This window comes from Streptopelia decaocto (assembly GCF_964273445.1).
Source record: "Streptopelia decaocto genome assembly, chromosome: 22".
NCBI classification, from domain to species: domain Eukaryota; kingdom Metazoa; phylum Chordata; class Aves; order Columbiformes; family Columbidae; genus Streptopelia; species Streptopelia decaocto.
This window is the reverse complement of record NC_138677.1, coordinates 208,340-226,365: the sequence shown is the minus strand read 5'-3', so window position 1 is coordinate 226,365 and position 18,026 is coordinate 208,340.

Below are 18,026 nucleotides of genomic sequence, written 5' to 3'. Positions count from 1 at the left end.
CAAAGTTTCCCCGGTATTTTCCAAATATTGAAGGGAACTCCAAGCATGTCAATATTGATTTTAAAAATCTCCACTGGAGTTTGAGAGGTTTTGACGTGAAAGTGTCACCATTTTGTCGGGGATTTGGAACATTTCCTGAGAATTTCCGAAGTTTCCCCGGGATTTCCCAAATTTTGAAGGGAACTACAGACATGTCACCATTGATTTTAAGAATCTCCACTGGAGTTTGAGAGATTTTGACGTGAAAGTGTCACCATTTTGTCGGGGATTTGGAACATTTCCTGAGCATTTCCAAAGATTGCCCGGGATTCCCAAATTTTCGAGGGAACTCCAAACATGTCACGATGGATTTTAAAAATCTCCACTGGAGTTTGAGACATTTTGACCTGGAAGTGTCACCATTTTGTCGGGGATTTGGAACATTTCCTGAGCATTTCCAAAGATTACCCGGGATTTCCCAAATTTTGAAGGGAACTCCAGACATGTCACCATTGATTTTAAGAATCTCCACTGGAGTTTGAGAGATTTTGACGTGAAAGTGTCACCATTTTGTCGGGGAATGGAACATTTCCTGAGCATTTCCAAAGATTACCCGGGATTTCCCAAATTTTGGAGGGAACTCCAAACATGTCACCATTGATTTTAAAAATCTCCACTTGAGTTTGAGAGATTTTGACGTGGAAGTTTCACCATTTTGTCGGGGATTTGGAACATTTCCTGAGCATTTCCTAAGTTTCCCCGGGATTTCCCAAATTTTGAAGGGATCTACAAACATGTCAACATTGATTTTAAGAATCTCCACTGGAGTTTGAGAGATTTAGACATGAAAGTGTCACCATTTTGTCGGGGATTTGGAACATTTCCTGAGAATTTCCAAAGTTTCCCCTGGATTTCCCAAATTTTGGAGTGAACTCCAAACATGTCACCATTGATGTTAAGAATCTCCACTGGAGTTTGAGAGATTTTGACGTGAAAGTATTGCCATTTTGTCGGGGATTTGGAGCATTTCCTGAGAATTTCCAAAGTTTCCCTGGGATTTCCCAAATTTTGCAGGGAACTCCAAGCATGTCACCATTGATTTTAAGAATCTCCACTGGAGTTTGGGAGATTTTGACGTGAAAGTTTCACCATTTTGTTGGGGACAAACATTTCCTGAGAATTCCTGAGAACATTTCCTGAGAATTTCCAAAGTTTCCCCGGGATATCCCAAATTTTGGAGAGAACTCCAAACATGTCAGCATTGATTTTAAGAATCTCCACTGGAGTGTGAGAGATTTTGACCTGAAAGTGTCACCATTTTGTCGCGGATTTGGAACATTTCCTGAGAATATCCAACATTTCCCCAGAATTTCCCAAAATTTGGAGGGAACTCCAAACATGGCAACATTGATTTTCAGAATCTCCACTGGAGTTTGAGAGATTTTGACGTGAAAGTGTCACCATTCTGTCGGGGATTTGGAACATTTCCTGAGCATTTCCAAAGTTTCCCCGGGATTTCATAACTTTTGGAGGGTACTCCAAACATGTCAACATTGATTTTAAGAATCTCCACTGGAGGTTGAGAGATTTTGACATGAAAGTGTCACCATTTTCTCGGGGATTTGGAACATTTCCTGAGAATATCTAAAGTTTCCCCGGGATTTCCCAAATTTTGAAACGTACTCCAAACATGTCACTATTGATTTTCAGAATCTCCCCTGGAGTTTGAGAGATTTTGACGTGAAAGTGTCACCATTTTGTTGGGGACAAACATTTCCTGAGAATGCCTGAGAACATTTCCGGAGAATTTCCAAAGTTTCCCCCGGATTTCCCAAATTTTGGAGGGAACTCCAAACATGTCACCATTGATTTTAAGAATCTCCACTGGATATTGAGAGATTTTGACGTGAAAGTGTCAGCATTTTGTCGGAGATCTGGAACATTTCCTGAGCATTTCCAAATTTTCCCCAAGATTTCCCACATTTTGAAGTGAACTCCAAGCATGTCAACATTGATTTTAAGAATCTCCACTGGAGTTTGAGAGATTTTGACGTGAAAGTGTCACCATTTTGTCGGGGATTTGGAACATTTCCTGAGAATTTCCAAAGTTTCCCCGGGATTTTCCAAATATTGAAGGGAACTCCAAACATGTCAACATTGATTTTCAGAATCTCCACTGGAGTTTGAGAGATTTTGACGTGAAAGTGTCACCATTCTGTCGGGGATTTGGAACATTTCCTGAGCATTTCCAAAGTTTCCCCGGGATTTCATAACTTTTGGAGGGTACTCCAAACATGTCAACATTGATTTTAAGAATCTCCACTGGAGGTTGAGAGATTTTGACATGAAAGTGTCACCATTTTCTCGGGGATTTGGAACATTTCCTGAGAATATCTAAAGTTTCCCCGGGATTTCCCAAATTTTGAAACGTACTCCAAACATGACACTATTGATTTTAAGAATCTCCACTGGAGTTTGAGAGATTTTGCCGTTAAAGTGTCACCATTTTGTTGGGGATCTGGAACATTTCCTGAGAATGCCTGAGAACATTTCCGGAGAATTTCCAAAGTTTCCCCGGTATTTTCCAAATATTGAAGGGAACTCCAAGCATGTCAATATTGATTTTAAAAATCTCCACTGGAGTTTGAGAGGTTTTGACGTGAAAGTGTCACCATTTTGTCGGGGATTTGGAACATTTCCTGAGAATTTCCGAAGTTTCCCCGGGATTTCCCAAATTTTGAAGGGAACTACAGACATGTCACCATTGATTTTAAGAATCTCCACTGGAGTTTGAGAGATTTTGACGTGAAAGTGTCACCATTTTGTCGGGGATTTGGAACATTTCCTGAGCATTTCCAAAGATTGCCCGGGATTCCCAAATTTTCGAGGGAACTCCAAACATGTCACGATGGATTTTAAAAATCTCCACTGGAGTTTGAGACATTTTGACCTGGAAGTGTCACCATTTTGTCGGGGATTTGGAACATTTCCTGAGCATTTCCAAAGATTACCCGGGATTTCCCAAATTTTGAAGGGAACTCCAGACATGTCACCATTGATTTTAAGAATCTCCACTGGAGTTTGAGAGATTTTGACGTGAAAGTGTCACCATTTTGTCGGGGAATGGAACATTTCCTGAGCATTTCCAAAGATTACCCGGGATTTCCCAAATTTTGGAGGGAACTCCAAACATGTCACCATTGATTTTAAAAATCTCCACTTGAGTTTGAGAGATTTTGACGTGGAAGTTTCACCATTTTGTCGGGGATTTGGAACATTTCCTGAGCATTTCCTAAGTTTCCCCGGGATTTCCCAAATTTTGAAGGGATCTACAAACATGTCAACATTGATTTTAAGAATCTCCACTGGAGTTTGAGAGATTTAGACATGAAAGTGTCACCATTTTGTCGGGGATTTGGAACATTTCCTGAGAATTTCCAAAGTTTCCCCTGGATTTCCCAAATTTTGGAGTGAACTCCAAACATGTCACCATTGATGTTAAGAATCTCCACTGGAGTTTGTGAGATTTTGACGTGAAAGTATTGCCATTTTGTCGGGGATTTGGAGCATTTCCTGAGAATTTCCAAAGTTTCCCTGGGATTTCCCAAATTTTGCAGGGAACTCCAAGCATGTCACCATTGATTTTAAGAATCTCCACTGGAGTTTGGGAGATTTTGACGTGAAAGTTTCACCATTTTGTTGGGGACAAACATTTCCTGAGAATTCCTGAGAACATTTCCTGAGAATTTCCAAAGTTTCCCCGGGATATCCCAAATTTTGGAGAGAACTCCAAACATGTCAGCATTGATTTTAAGAATCTCCACTGGAGTGTGAGAGATTTTGACCTGAAAGTGTCACCATTTTGTCGGGGATTTGGAACATTTCCTGAGAATATCCAAAATTTCCCCAGAATTTCCCAAAATTTGGAGGGAACTCCAAACATGGCAACATTGATTTTCAGAATCTCCACTGGAGTTTGAGAGATTTTGACGTGAAAGTGTCACCATTCTGTCGGGGATTTGGAACATTTCCTGAGCATTTCCAAAGTTTCCCCGGGATTTCATAACTTTTGGAGGGTACTCCAAACATGTCAACATTGATTTTAAGAATCTCCACTGGAGGTTGAGAGATTTTGACATGAAAGTGTCACCATTTTCTCGGGGATTTGGAACATTTCCTGAGAATATCTAAAGTTTCCCCGGGATTTCCCAAATTTTGAAACGTACTCCAAACATGTCACTATTGATTTTCAGAATCTCCACTGGAGTTTGAGAGATTTTGACGTGAAAGTGTCACCATTTTGTTGGGGACAAACATTTCCTGAGAATGCCTGAGAACATTTCCGGAGAATTTCCAAAGTTTCCCCCGGATTTCCCAAATTTTGGAGGGAACTCCAAACATGTCACCATTGATTTTAAGAATCTCCACTGGATATTGAGAGATTTTGACGTGAAAGTGTCAGCATTTTGTCGGAGATCTGGAACATTTCCTGAGCATTTCCAAATTTTCCCCAAGATTTCCCACATTTTGAAGGGAACTCCAAGCATGTCAACATTGATTTTAAGAATCTCCACTGGAGTTTGAGAGATTTTGACGTGAAAGTGTCACCATTTTGTCGGGGATTTGGAACATTTCCTGAGAATTTCCAAAGTTTCCCCGGGATTTTCCAAATATTGAAGGGAACTCCAAACATGTCAACATTGATTTTAAGAATCTCCACTGGAGTTTGAGAGATTTTGACGTGAAAGTGTCACCATTTTGTCGGAGATCTGGAACATTTCCTGAGCATTTCCAAATTTTCCCCAAGATTTCCCAAATTTTTAAGGGAACTCCAAGCATGTCAACATTGATTTTAAGAATCTCCACTGGAGTTTGAGAGATTTTGACGTGAAAGTGTCACCATTTTGTCGGGGATTTGGAACATTTCCTGAGCATTTCCAAAGATTACCCGGGATTTCCCAAATTTTGAAGGGAACTCCAGACATGTCACCATTGATTTTAAGAATCTCCACTGGAGTTTGAGAGATTTTGACGTGAAAGTGTCACCATTTTGTCGGGGAATGGAACATTTCCTGAGCATTTCCAAAGATTACCCGGGATTTCCCAAATTTTGGAGGGAACTCCAAACATGTCACCATTGATTTTAAAAATCTCCACTTGAGTTTGAGAGATTTTGACGTGGAAGTTTCACCATTTTGTCGGGGATTTGGAACATTTCCTTAGAATTTCCCAAGTTTTCCAGGATTTCGCAAATTTTGAAGGGAACTCCAAGCATGTCAATATTGATTTTCAGAATCTCCACTGGAGTTTGAGAGATTTTGACGTGAAAGTGTCACTATTTTGTCGGGGATTTGGAACATTTCCTGAGCATTTCCAAAATTTCCCCGGGATTTTCCAAATTTTGAAGGGATCTCCAAACATGTCAACATTGATTTTAAGAATCTCCACTGGAGTTTGAGAGATTTTGACGTGAAAGTGTCACCATTTTGTCGGGGATTTGGAACATTTCCGGAGAATTTCAGACGTTTTCCCAAGATTTCCCACATTTTGAATGGAACTCCAAACATGTCAACATTGATTTTAAGAATCTCCACTGGAGTTTGAGAGATTTTGACGTGAAAGTGTCACCATTTTGTTGGGGACAAACATTTCCTGAGAATTCCTGAGAACATTTCCTGAGAATTTCCAAAGTTTCCCCGGGATATCCCAAATTTTGGAGAGAACTCCAAACATGTCAGCATTGATTTTAAGAATCTCTACTGGAGTTTGAGAGATTTTGACGTGGAAGTGTCACCATTTTGTCAGGGATTTGGAACATTTCCTGAGAATTTCCAAAATTTCCCCAGAATTTCCCAAAATTTGGAGGGAACTCCAAACATGGCAACATTGATTTTCAGAATCTCCACTGGAGTTTGAGAGATTTTGACGTGAAAGTGTCACCATTCTGTCGGGGATTTGGAACATTTCCTGAGCATTTCCAAAGTTTCCCCGGGATTTCATAACTTTTGGAGGGTACTCCAAACATGTCAACATTGATTTTAAGAATCTCCACTGGAGGTTGAGAGATTTTGACATGAAAGTGTCACCATTTTCTCGGGGATTTGGAACATTTCCTGAGAATATCTAAAGTTTCCCCGGGATTTCCCAAATTTTGAAACGTACTCCAAACATGTCACTATTGATTTTCAGAATCTCCACTGGAGTTTGAGAGATTTTGACGTGAAAGTGTCACCATTTTGTTGGGGACAAACATTTCCTGAGAATGCCTGAGAACATTTCCGGAGAATTTCCAAAGTTTCCCCCGGATTTCCCAAATTTTGGAGGGAACTCCAAACATGTCACCATTGATTTTAAGAATCTCCACTGGATATTGAGAGATTTTGACGTGAAAGTGTCAGCATTTTGTCGGAGATCTGGAACATTTCCTGAGCATTTCCAAATTTTCCCCAAGATTTCCCACATTTTGAAGGGAACTCCAAGCATGTCAACATTGATTTTAAGAATCTCCACTGGAGTTTGAGAGATTTTGACGTGAAAGTGTCACCATTTTGTCGGGGATTTGGAACATTTCCTGAGAATTTCCAAAGTTTCCCCGGGATTTTCCAAATATTGAAGGGAACTCCAAACATGTCAACATTGATTTTAAGAATCTCCACTGGAGTTTGAGAGATTTTGACGTGAAAGTGTCACCATTTTGTCGGAGATCTGGAACATTTCCTGAGCATTTCCAAATTTTCCCCAAGATTTCCCAAATTTTTAAGGGAACTCCAAGCATGTCAACATTGATTTTAAGAATCTCCACTGGAGTTTGAGAGATTTTGACGTGAAAGTGTCACCATTTTGTCGGGGATTTGGAACATTTCCTGAGCATTTCCAAAGATTACCCGGGATTTCCCAAATTTTGAAGGGAACTCCAGACATGTCACCATTGATTTTAAGAATCTCCACTGGAGTTTGAGAGATTTTGACGTGAAAGTGTCACCATTTTGTCGGGGAATGGAACATTTCCTGAGCATTTCCAAAGATTACCCGGGATTTCCCAAATTTTGGAGGGAACTCCAAACATGTCACCATTGATTTTAAAAATCTCCACTTGAGTTTGAGAGATTTTGACGTGGAAGTTTCACCATTTTGTCGGGGATTTGGAACATTTCCTTAGAATTTCCCAAGTTTTCCAGGATTTCGCAAATTTTGAAGGGAACTCCAAGCATGTCAATATTGATTTTCAGAATCTCCACTGGAGTTTGAGAGATTTTGACGTGAAAGTGTCACTATTTTGTCGGGGATTTGGAACATTTCCTGAGCATTTCCAAAATTTCCCCGGGATTTTCCAAATTTTGAAGGGATCTCCAAACATGTCAACATTGATTTTAAGAATCTCCACTGGAGTTTGAGAGATTTTGACGTGAAAGTGTCACCATTTTGTCGGGGATTTGGAACATTTCCGGAGAATTTCAGACGTTTTCCCAAGATTTCCCACATTTTGAATGGAACTCCAAACATGTCAACATTGATTTTAAGAATCTCCACTGGAGTTTGAGAGATTTTGACGTGAAAGTGTCACCATTTTGTCAGGGATTTGGAAAATTTCCTGAGAATTTCCAAAGTTTTCCCTGGATTCCCCACATTTTGAAGGAAACTCCAAACATGTCACCATTGATTTTAAGAATCTCCACTGGATTCTGAGAGATTTTGATGTGAAAGTGTCAACACATTGTCGGGGATTTAGAACATTTCCTGAGAATTTCCAAAGGTTCCCCGGGATTTACCAAATTTTGGAGGGAGCTCCAAACATGGCACCATGGATTTTAAGAATCTCCACGGGAGTTTGAGAGATTTTGACGTGGAAGTGTCAACATTTTGTGGGGATTTGGAACATTTCCTGACAATTTGCAAAGGTTCCCAGGGATTTCCCAAATTTTGGAGGGAACTCCAAACATGTCACCATTGATTTTAAGAATCTCCACTGGAGTTTGAGAAATTTTGACGTGAAAGTGTCACCATTTTGTCGGGGATTTGGAACATTTCCTGAGAATTTACAAAGATTCCCCGGGATTTCATAACTTTTGGAGGGTACTCCAAACATGTCAACATTGATTTTAAGAATCTCCACTGGAGGTTGAGAGATTTTGACATGAAAGTGTCACCATTTTCTCGGGGATTTGGAACATTTCCTGAGAATATCTAAAGTTTCCCCGGGATTTCCCAAATTTTGAAACGTACTACAAACATGTCACTATTGATTTTCAGAATCTCCACTGGAGTTTGAGAGATTTTGACGTGAAAGTGTCACCATTTTGTTGGGGACAAACATTTCCTGAGAATGCCTGAGAACATTTCCGGAGAATTTCCAAAGTTTCCCCCGGATTTCCCAAATTTTGGAGGGAACTCCAAACATGTCACCATTGATTTTAAGAATCTCCACTGGATATTGAGAGATTTTGACGTGAAAGTGTCAGCATTTTGTCGGAGATCTGGAACATTTCCTGAGCATTTCCAAATTTTCCCCAAGATTTCCCACATTTTGAAGGGAACTCCAAGCATGTCAACATTGATTTTAAGAATCTCCACTGGAGTTTGAGAGATTTTGACGTGAAAGTGTCACCATTTTGTCGGGGATTTGGAACATTTCCTGAGAATTTCCAAAGTTTCCCCGGGATTTTCCAAATATTGAAGGGAACTCCAAACATGTCAACATTGATTTTAAGAATCTCCACTGGAGTTTGAGAGATTTTGACGTGAAAGTGTCACCATTTTGTCGGAGATCTGGAACATTTCCTGAGCATTTCCAAATTTTCCCCAAGATTTCCCAAATTTTTAAGGGAACTCCAAGCATGTCAACATTGATTTTAAGAATCTCCACTGGAGTTTGAGAGATTTTGACGTGAAAGTGTCACCATTTTGTCGGGGATTTGGAACATTTCCTGAGCATTTCCAAAGATTACCCGGGATTTCCCAAATTTTGAAGGGAACTCCAGACATGTCACCATTGATTTTAAGAATCTCCACTGGAGTTTGAGAGATTTTGACGTGAAAGTGTCACCATTTTGTTGGGGAATGGAACATTTCCTGAGCATTTCCAAAGATTACCCGGGATTTCCCAAATTTTGGAGGGAACTCCAAACATGTCACCATTGATTTTAAAAATCTCCACTTGAGTTTGAGAGATTTTGACGTGGAAGTTTCACCATTTTGTCGGGGATTTGGAACATTTCCTTAGAATTTCCCAAGTTTTCCAGGATTTCGCAAATTTTGAAGGGAACTCCAAGCATGTCAATATTGATTTTCAGAATCTCCACTGGAGTTTGAGAGATTTTGACGTGAAAGTGTCACTATTTTGTCGGGGATTTGGAACATTTCCTGAGCATTTCCAAAATTTCCCCGGGATTTTCCAAATTTTGAAGGGATCTCCAAACATGTCAACATTGATTTTAAGAATCTCCACTGGAGTTTGAGAGATTTTGACGTGAAAGTGTCACCATTTTGTCGGGGATTTGGAACATTTCCGGAGAATTTCAGACGTTTTCCCAAGATTTCCCACATTTTGAATGGAACTCCAAACATGTCAACATTGATTTTAAGAATCTCCACTGGAGTTTGAGAGATTTTGACGTGAAAGTGTCACCATTTTGTCAGGGATTTGGAAAATTTCCTGAGAATTTCCAAAGTTTTCCCTGGATTCCCCACATTTTGAAGGAAACTCCAAACATGTCACCATTGATTTTAAGAATCTCCACTGGATTCTGAGAGATTTTGATGTGAAAGTGTCAACACATTGTCGGGGATTTAGAACATTTCCTGAGAATTTCCAAAGGTTCCCCGGGATTTACCAAATTTTGGAGGGAGCTCCAAACATGGCACCATGGATTTTAAGAATCTCCACGGGAGTTTGAGAGATTTTGACGTGGAAGTGTCAACATTTTGTGGGGATTTGGAACATTTCCTGACAATTTGCAAAGGTTCCCAGGGATTTTCCAAATTTTGGAGGGAACTCCAAACATGTCACCATTGATTTTAAGAATCTCCACTGGAATTTGAGAAATTTTGACGTGAAAGTGTCACCATTTTGTCGGGGATTTGGAACATTTCCTGAGAATTTACAAAGATTCCCCTGGATTTCCCAAATTTTGGAGTGAACTCCAAACATGTCACCATTGATTTTAAGAATCTCCACTGGAGTTTGGGAGATTTTGACGTGAAAGTATTGCCATTTTGTCGGGGATTTGGAGCATTTCCTGAGAATTTCCAATGTTTCCCTGGGATTTTTCAAATTTTGCAGGGAACTCCAAGCATGTCACCATTGATTTCAAGAATCTCCACTGGAGTTTGAGAGATTTTGACGTGAAAGTGTCACCATTTTGTCGGAGATCTGGAACATTTCCTGAGCATTTCCAAATTTTCCCCAAGATTTCCCACATTTTGAAGGGAACTCCAAGCATGTCAACATTGATTTTAAGAATCTCCACTGGAGTTTGAGAGATTTTGACTTGAAAGTGTCACCATTTTTTCGGGGATTTGGAACATTTCCTGAGAATTTCCAAAGTTTCCCCGGTATTTTCCAAATATTGAAGGGAACTCCAAGCATGTCAATATTGATTTTAAAAATCTCCACTGGAGTTTGAGAGGTTTTGACGTGAAAGTGTCACCATTTTGTCGGGGAATGGAACATTTCCTGAGCATTTCCAAAGATTACCCGGGATTTCCCAAATTTTGGAGGGAACTCCAAACATGTCACCATTGATTTTAAAAATCTCCACTTGAGTTTGAGAGATTTTGACGTGGAAGTTTCACCATTTTGTCGGGGATTTGGAACATTTCCTGAGAATTTCCCAAGTTTCCCAGGATTTCGCAAATTTTGAACGGAACTCCAAGCATGTCAATATTGATATTCAGAATCTCCACTGGAGTTTGAGAGATTTTGACGTGAAAGTGTCACGATTTTGTCGGGGATTTGGAACATTTCCTGAGCATTTCCAAAGTTTCCCCGGGATTTCCCAAATTTTGGAGGGAACTCCAAACATGTCACCATTGATTTTAAGAATCCCCACTGGAGTTTGAGAGATTTTGACGTGAAAGTTCACCATTTTTTCGAGGATTTGGAACATTTCCTGAGAATTTCCAAAGTTTCCCCGGGATTTTCCAAATTTTGAAGGGAACTCCAAGCATGTCAATATTGATTTTAAGAATCTCCACTGGAGTTTGAGAGATTTTGACGTGCAAGTGTCACCATTTTGTCGGGGATTTGGAACATTTCCTGAGAATTTCAAAAGTTTCCCCAAGATTTCCCACATTTTGAAGGGAACTCCAAACATGTCACCGTTGATTTTAAGAATCTCCACTGGAGTTTGAGAGATTTTGACTTGAAAGTGTCACCATTTTGTCGGGGATTTGGAACATTTCCTGAGAATTTCCAAAGTTTCCCCGGGATTTCCCATATTTTGGATGGGACTCCAAATACGTCAACATTGATTTTAAGAATCTCCACTGGAGTTTGAGAGATATTGACATGAAAGTGTCACCATTTTGTCGGGGATTTGGAACATTTCCGGAGGATTTCCGAAGTTTCCCCGGGATTTCCCAAATTTTAGAAGGGAACTCCAAGCATCTCAACATTGATTTTAAGAATCTCCACTGGAGTTTGAGAGATTTTGACGTGAAAGTGTCACCATTTTGTCGGGGATTTGGAACATTTCCTGAGAATTTCCAAAATTTCCCCGGGTTTTTCCAAATTTTGAAGGGAACTCCAAACATGTCAACATTGATTTTAAGAATCTCCACTGGAGTTTGAGAGATTTTGACGTGAAAGTGTCTCCATTTTGTCGGGGATTTGGAACATTTCCTGAGCATTTCCTAAGTTTCCCCGGGATTTCCCAAATTTTGAAGGGATCTACAAACATGTCAACATTGATTTTAAGAATCTCCACTGGAGTTTGAGAGATTTTGACGTGGAAGTGTCACCATTTTGTCGGGGATTTGGAACATTTCCTGAGAATTTCCAAAGATTACCCGGGATTTCCCAAATTTTCGAGGGAACTCCAAACATGGCTCCATGGATTTTAAGAACCTCCACTGGAGTTTGAGAGATTTTTACGTGAAAATGTCACCATTTTATCGGGGATTTGGAACATTTCCTGAGAATTTCCAAAGTTTCCCCGGGATTTCCCAAATTTTGAAGGGAACTCCAAACATGTCAACATTGATTTTAAGAATCTCCACTGGAGTTTGGGAGATTTTGACGTTAAAGTTTCACCATTTTTTTGGGGAAAAACATTTCCTGAGAATTCCTGAGACCATTTCCTGAGAATTTCCAAAGTTTCCCCGGGATATCCCAAATTTTGGAGAGAACTCCAAACATGTCAACATTGATTTTAAGAATCTCCACTGGAGTTTGAGAGATTTTGACCTGAAAGTGTCACCATGTTGTCGGGGATTTGGAACATTTCCTGAGAATATCTAAAGTTTCCCCGGGATTTCCCAAATTTTGGAGTGAACTCCAAACATGTCACTATTGATTTTAAGAATCTCCACTGGAGTTTGAGAGATTTTGACGTGAAAGTGTCACCATTTTGTTGGGGACAAACATTTCCTGAGAATGCCTGAGAACATTTCCTGAGAATTTCCAAAGTTTCCCCGGGATTTCCCAAATTTTGGAGGGAACTCCAAACATGTCACCATTGATTTTAAGAATCTCCACTGGAGTTTGAGAGATTTTGACGTGAATGTGTCACCATTTTGTCGGGGATTTCGAATATGTCTGGAGAATTTCCAAAGTTTCCCCGAGATTTCCCAAATTTTGGCGGAACTCCAAACATGTCAACATTGATTCTAAGAATCTCCACTGGAGTTTGAGAGATTTTGACGTGAAAGTGTCACCATTTTGTCGGGGATTTGGAACATTTCCTGAGAATTTCCGAAGTTTCCCCGGGATTTCCCAAATTTTGAAGGGAACTCCAGACATGTCACCATTGATTATAAGAATCTCCACTGGAGTTTGAGACATTTTGACGTGAAAGTGTCACCATTTTGTCAGGGAATGGAACATTTCCTGAGCATTTCCAAAGATTACCCGGGATTTCCAAAATTTTGGAGGGAACTCCAAACATGTCACCATTGATTTTAAAAATCTCCACTGGAGTTTGAGAGATTTTAACGTGGAAGTTTCACCATTTTGTCGGGGATTTGGAACATTTCCTTAGAATTTCCCAAGTTTCCCAGGATTTCGCAAATTTTGAAGGGAACTCCAAGCATGTCAATATTGATTTTCAGAATCTCCACTGGAGTTTGAGAGATTTTGACGTGAAAGTGTCACCATTTTGTCGGGGATTAGGAACATTTCCTGAGCATTTCCAAAGATTACCCGGGATTTCCTAAATTTTCGAGGGAACTCCAAACATGGCACCATGGATTTTAAGAACCTCCACTGGAGTTTGAGAGATTTTTACGTGAAAATGTCACCATTTTTTCGGGGATTTGGAACATTTCCTGAGAATTTCCAAAGTTTCCCCGGGGTTTCCCAATTTTTGGAGGGGACTCCAAACATGTCAACATTGATTTTAAGAATCTCCACTGGAGTTTGAGAGATTTTGACGTGAAAGTGTCACCATTTTGTCGGGGATTTGGAACATTTCCTGAGAATTTCCAAAGTTTCCCCAAGATTTCCCACATTTTGAAGGGAACTCCAAACACGTCACCGTTGATTTTAAGAATCTCCACTGGATTTTGAGAGGTTTTGACCTGAAAGTGTCACCATTTTGTCAGGGATTTGGAAAATTTCCTGAGAATTTCCAAAGTTTCCCCGGGATTTCCCAAATTTTGGAGAGAACTCCAAACATGTCAACATTGATTTTAAGAATCTCCACTGGAGGTTGAGAGATTTTGACCTGAAAGTTTCACCATTTTGTCGGGGATTTGGAACATTTCCTGACAATTTCCAAAACTTCCCCAGAATTTCCCAAAATTTGGAGGGAACTCCAAACATGTCACCATTGATATTAAGAATCTCCACTGGAGTTTGAGAGATTTTGATGTGAAAGTGTCACCATTTTGTCGGGGATTTGGAACATTTCCTGAGCATTTCCAAAGTTTCCCCGGGATTTCCTAACTTTTGGAGGGTACTCCAAACATGTCAACATTGATTTTAAGAATCTCCACTGGAGTTTGAGAGATTTTAACATGAAAGTGTCACCATTTTCTCGGGGATTTGGAACATTTCCTGAGAATATCTAAAGTTACCCCGGGATTTCCCAAATTTTGAAACGAACTCCAAACATGTCACTATTGATTTTAAGAATCTCCACTGGATTTTGAGAGATTTTGACGTGAAAGTGTCACCATTTTGTCGGGGATTTGGAATATGTCTGGAGAATTTCCAAAGTTTCCCCGGTATTTTCGAAATATTGAAGGGAACTCCAATCATGTCAATATTGATTTTAAGAATCTCCACTGGAGTTTGAGAGGTTTTGACGTGAAAGTGTCACCATTTTGTCGGGGATTTGGAACATTTCCTGAGAATATCCAAAGTTAACCCCGGGATTTCCCATATTTTGGAGGGGACTCCAAACACGTCAACATTGATTTTAAGAATCTCCACTGGAGTTTGAGAGATTTTGATGTGAAAGTGTCACCATTTTGTCGGGGATTTGGAACATTTCCTGAGCATTTCCGAAGTTTCCCCGGGATTTCCCAAATTTTGAAGGGAACTCCAGACATGTCACCATTGATTTTCAGAATCTACACTGGAGTTTGAGAGATTTTGACGTGAAAGTGTCAGCATTTTGTCGGGGATTTGGAACATTTCCGAGAATTTCCAAAGTTTCCCCGGCATTTCCCAGATTTTGGAGGGAACTCCAAACATGTCACCATTGATTTTAAGAATCTCCACTGGAGATTGAGAGATTTTGATGTGAAAGTGTCACCATTTTGTCGGGGATTTGGAACATTTCCTGAGAATTTCCAAAGTTTCCCCGGGATTTCCCAAATTTTGGACGGAACTCCAAACATGTCAACATTGATTTTAAGAATCTCCACTGGATTTTGAGAGATTTTGACCTGAAAGTGTCACCATTTTGTCGGAGATCTGGAACATTTCCTGAGCATTTCCAAAGTTCTCCCTGGATTCCCCACATTTTGAAGGGAACTCCAAACATGTCACCATTGATTTTAAGAATCTCCACTGGAGTTTGAGAGATTTTGGCGTGAAAGTGTCACCATTTTTTCGGGGATTTGGAACATTTCCTGAGAATTTCCAAAGTTTCCCCGGCATTTCCCAGATTTTGGAGGGAACTCCAAACATGTCACCATTGATTTTAAGAATCTCCACTGGAGATTGAGAGATTTTGAGGTGAAAGTGTCACCATTTTGTCGGGGATTTGGAACATTTCCTGAGAATTTCCAAAGTTACCCCGGGATTTCCCATATTATGGATGGGACTCCAAATATGTCAACATTGATTTTAAGAATCTCCACTGGAGTTTGGGAGATTTTGACGTGAAAGTATTGCCATTTTGTCGGGGATTTGGAGCATTTCCTGAGAATTTCCAATGTTTCCCTGGGATTTTTCAAATTTTGCAGGGAACTCCAAGAATGTCACCATTGATTTCAAGAATCTCCACTGGAGTTTGAGAGATTTTGACTTGAAAGTGTCACCATTTTTTCGGGGATTTGGAACATTTCCTGAGAATTTCCAAAGTTTCCCCGGTATTTTCCAAATATTGAAGGGAACTCCAAGCATGTCAATATTGATTTTAAAAATCTCCACTGGAGTTTGAGAGGTTTTGACGTGAAAGTGTCACCATTTTGTCGGGGAATGGAACATTTCCTGAGCATTTCCAAAGATTACCCGGGATTTCCCAAATTTTGGAGGGAACTCCAAACATGTCACCACTGATTTTAAAAATCTCCACTTGAGTTTGAGAGATTTTGACGTGGAAGTTTCACCATTTTGTCGGGGATTTGGAACATTTCCTGAGAATTTCCCAAGTTTCCCAGGATTTCGCAAATTTTGAACGGAACTCCAAGCATGTCAATATTGATATTCAGAATCTCCACTGGAGTTTGAGAGATTTTGACGTGAAAGTGTCACTATTTTGTCGGGGATTTGGAACATTTCCTGAGCATTTCCAAAGTTTCCCCGGGATTTCCCAAATTTTGGAGGGAACTCCAAACATGTCACCATTGATTTTAAGAATCCCCACTGGAGTTTGAGAGATTTTGACGTGAAAGTTCACCATTTTTTCGAGGATTTGGAACATTTCCTGAGAATTTCCAAAGTTTCCCCGGGATTTTCCAAATTTTGAAGGGAACTCCAAGCATGTCAATATTGATTTTAAGAATCTCCACTGGAGTTTGAGAGATTTTGACGTGCAAGTGTCACCATTTTGTCGGGGATTTGGAACATTTCCTGAGAATTTCAAAAGTTTCCCCAAGATTTCCCACATTTTGAAGGGAACTCCAAACATGTCACCGTTGATTTTAAGAATCTCCACTGGAGTTTGAGAGATTTTGACTTGAAAGTGTCACCATTTTGTCGGGGATTTGGAACATTTCCTGAGAATTTCCAAAGTTTCCCCGGGATTTCCCATATTTTGGATGGGACTCCAAATACGTCAACATTGATTTTAAGAATCTCCACTGGAGTTTGAGAGATATTGACATGAAAGTGTCACCATTTTGTCGGGGATTTGGAACATTTCCGGAGGATTTCCGAAGTTTCCCCGGGATTTCCCAAATTTTAGAAGGGAACTCCAAGCATCTCAACATTGATTTTAAGAATCTCCACTGGAGTTTGAGAGATTTTGACGTGAAAGTGTCACCATTTTGTCGGGGATTTGGAACATTTCCTGAGAATTTCCAAAATTTCCCCGGGTTTTTCCAAATTTTGAAGGGAACTCCAAACATGTCAACATTGATTTTAAGAATCTCCACTGGAGTTTGAGAGATTTTGACGTGAAAGTGTCTCCATTTTGTCGGGGATTTGGAACATTTCCTGAGAATTTCGAAAGTTTCCCCGGGATTTCCCAAATTTTGAAGGGATCTACAAACATGTCAACATTGATTTTAAGAATCTCCACTGGAGTTTGAGAGATTTTGACGTGGAAGTGTCACCATTTTGTCGGGGATTTGGAACATTTCCTGAGAATTTCCAAAGATTACCCGGGATTTCCCAAATTTTCGAGGGAACTCCAAACATGGCTCCATGGATTTTAAGAACCTCCACTGGAGTTTGAGAGATTTTTACGTGAAAATGTCACCATTTTATCGGGGATTTGGAACATTTCCTGAGAATTTCCAAAGTTTCCCCGGGATTTCCCAAATTTTGAAGGGAACTCCAAACATGTCAACATTGATTTTAAGAATCTCCACTGGAGTTTGGGAGATTTTGACGTTAAAGTTTCACCATTTTTTTGGGGAAAAACATTTCCTGAGAATTCCTGAGACCATTTCCTGAGAATTTCCAAAGTTTCCCCGGGATATCCCAAATTTTGGAGAGAACTCCAAACATGTCAACATTGATTTTAAGAATCTCCACTGGAGTTTGAGAGATTTTGACCTGAAAGTGTCACCATGTTGTCGGGGATTTGGAACATTTCCTGAGAATATCTAAAGTTTCCCCGGGATTTCCCAAATTTTGGAGTGAACTCCAAACATGTCACTATTGATTTTCAGAATCTCCACTGGAGTTTGAGAGATTTTGACGTGAAAGTGTCACCATTTTGTTGGGGACAAACATTTCCTGAGAATGCCTGAGAACATTTCCTGAGAATTTCCAAAGTTTCCCCGGGATTTCCCAAATTTTGGAGGGAACTCCAAACATGTCACCATTGATTTTAAGAATCTCCACTGGAGTTTGAGAGATTTTGACGTGAATGTGTCACCATTTTGTCGGGGATTTCGAATATGTCTGGAGAATTTCCAAAGTTTCCCCGAGATTTCCCAAATTTTGGCGGAACTCCAAACATGTCAACATTGATTCTAAGAATCTCCACTGGAGTTTGAGAGATTTTGACGTGAAAGTGTCACCATTTTGTCGGGGATTTGGAACATTTCCT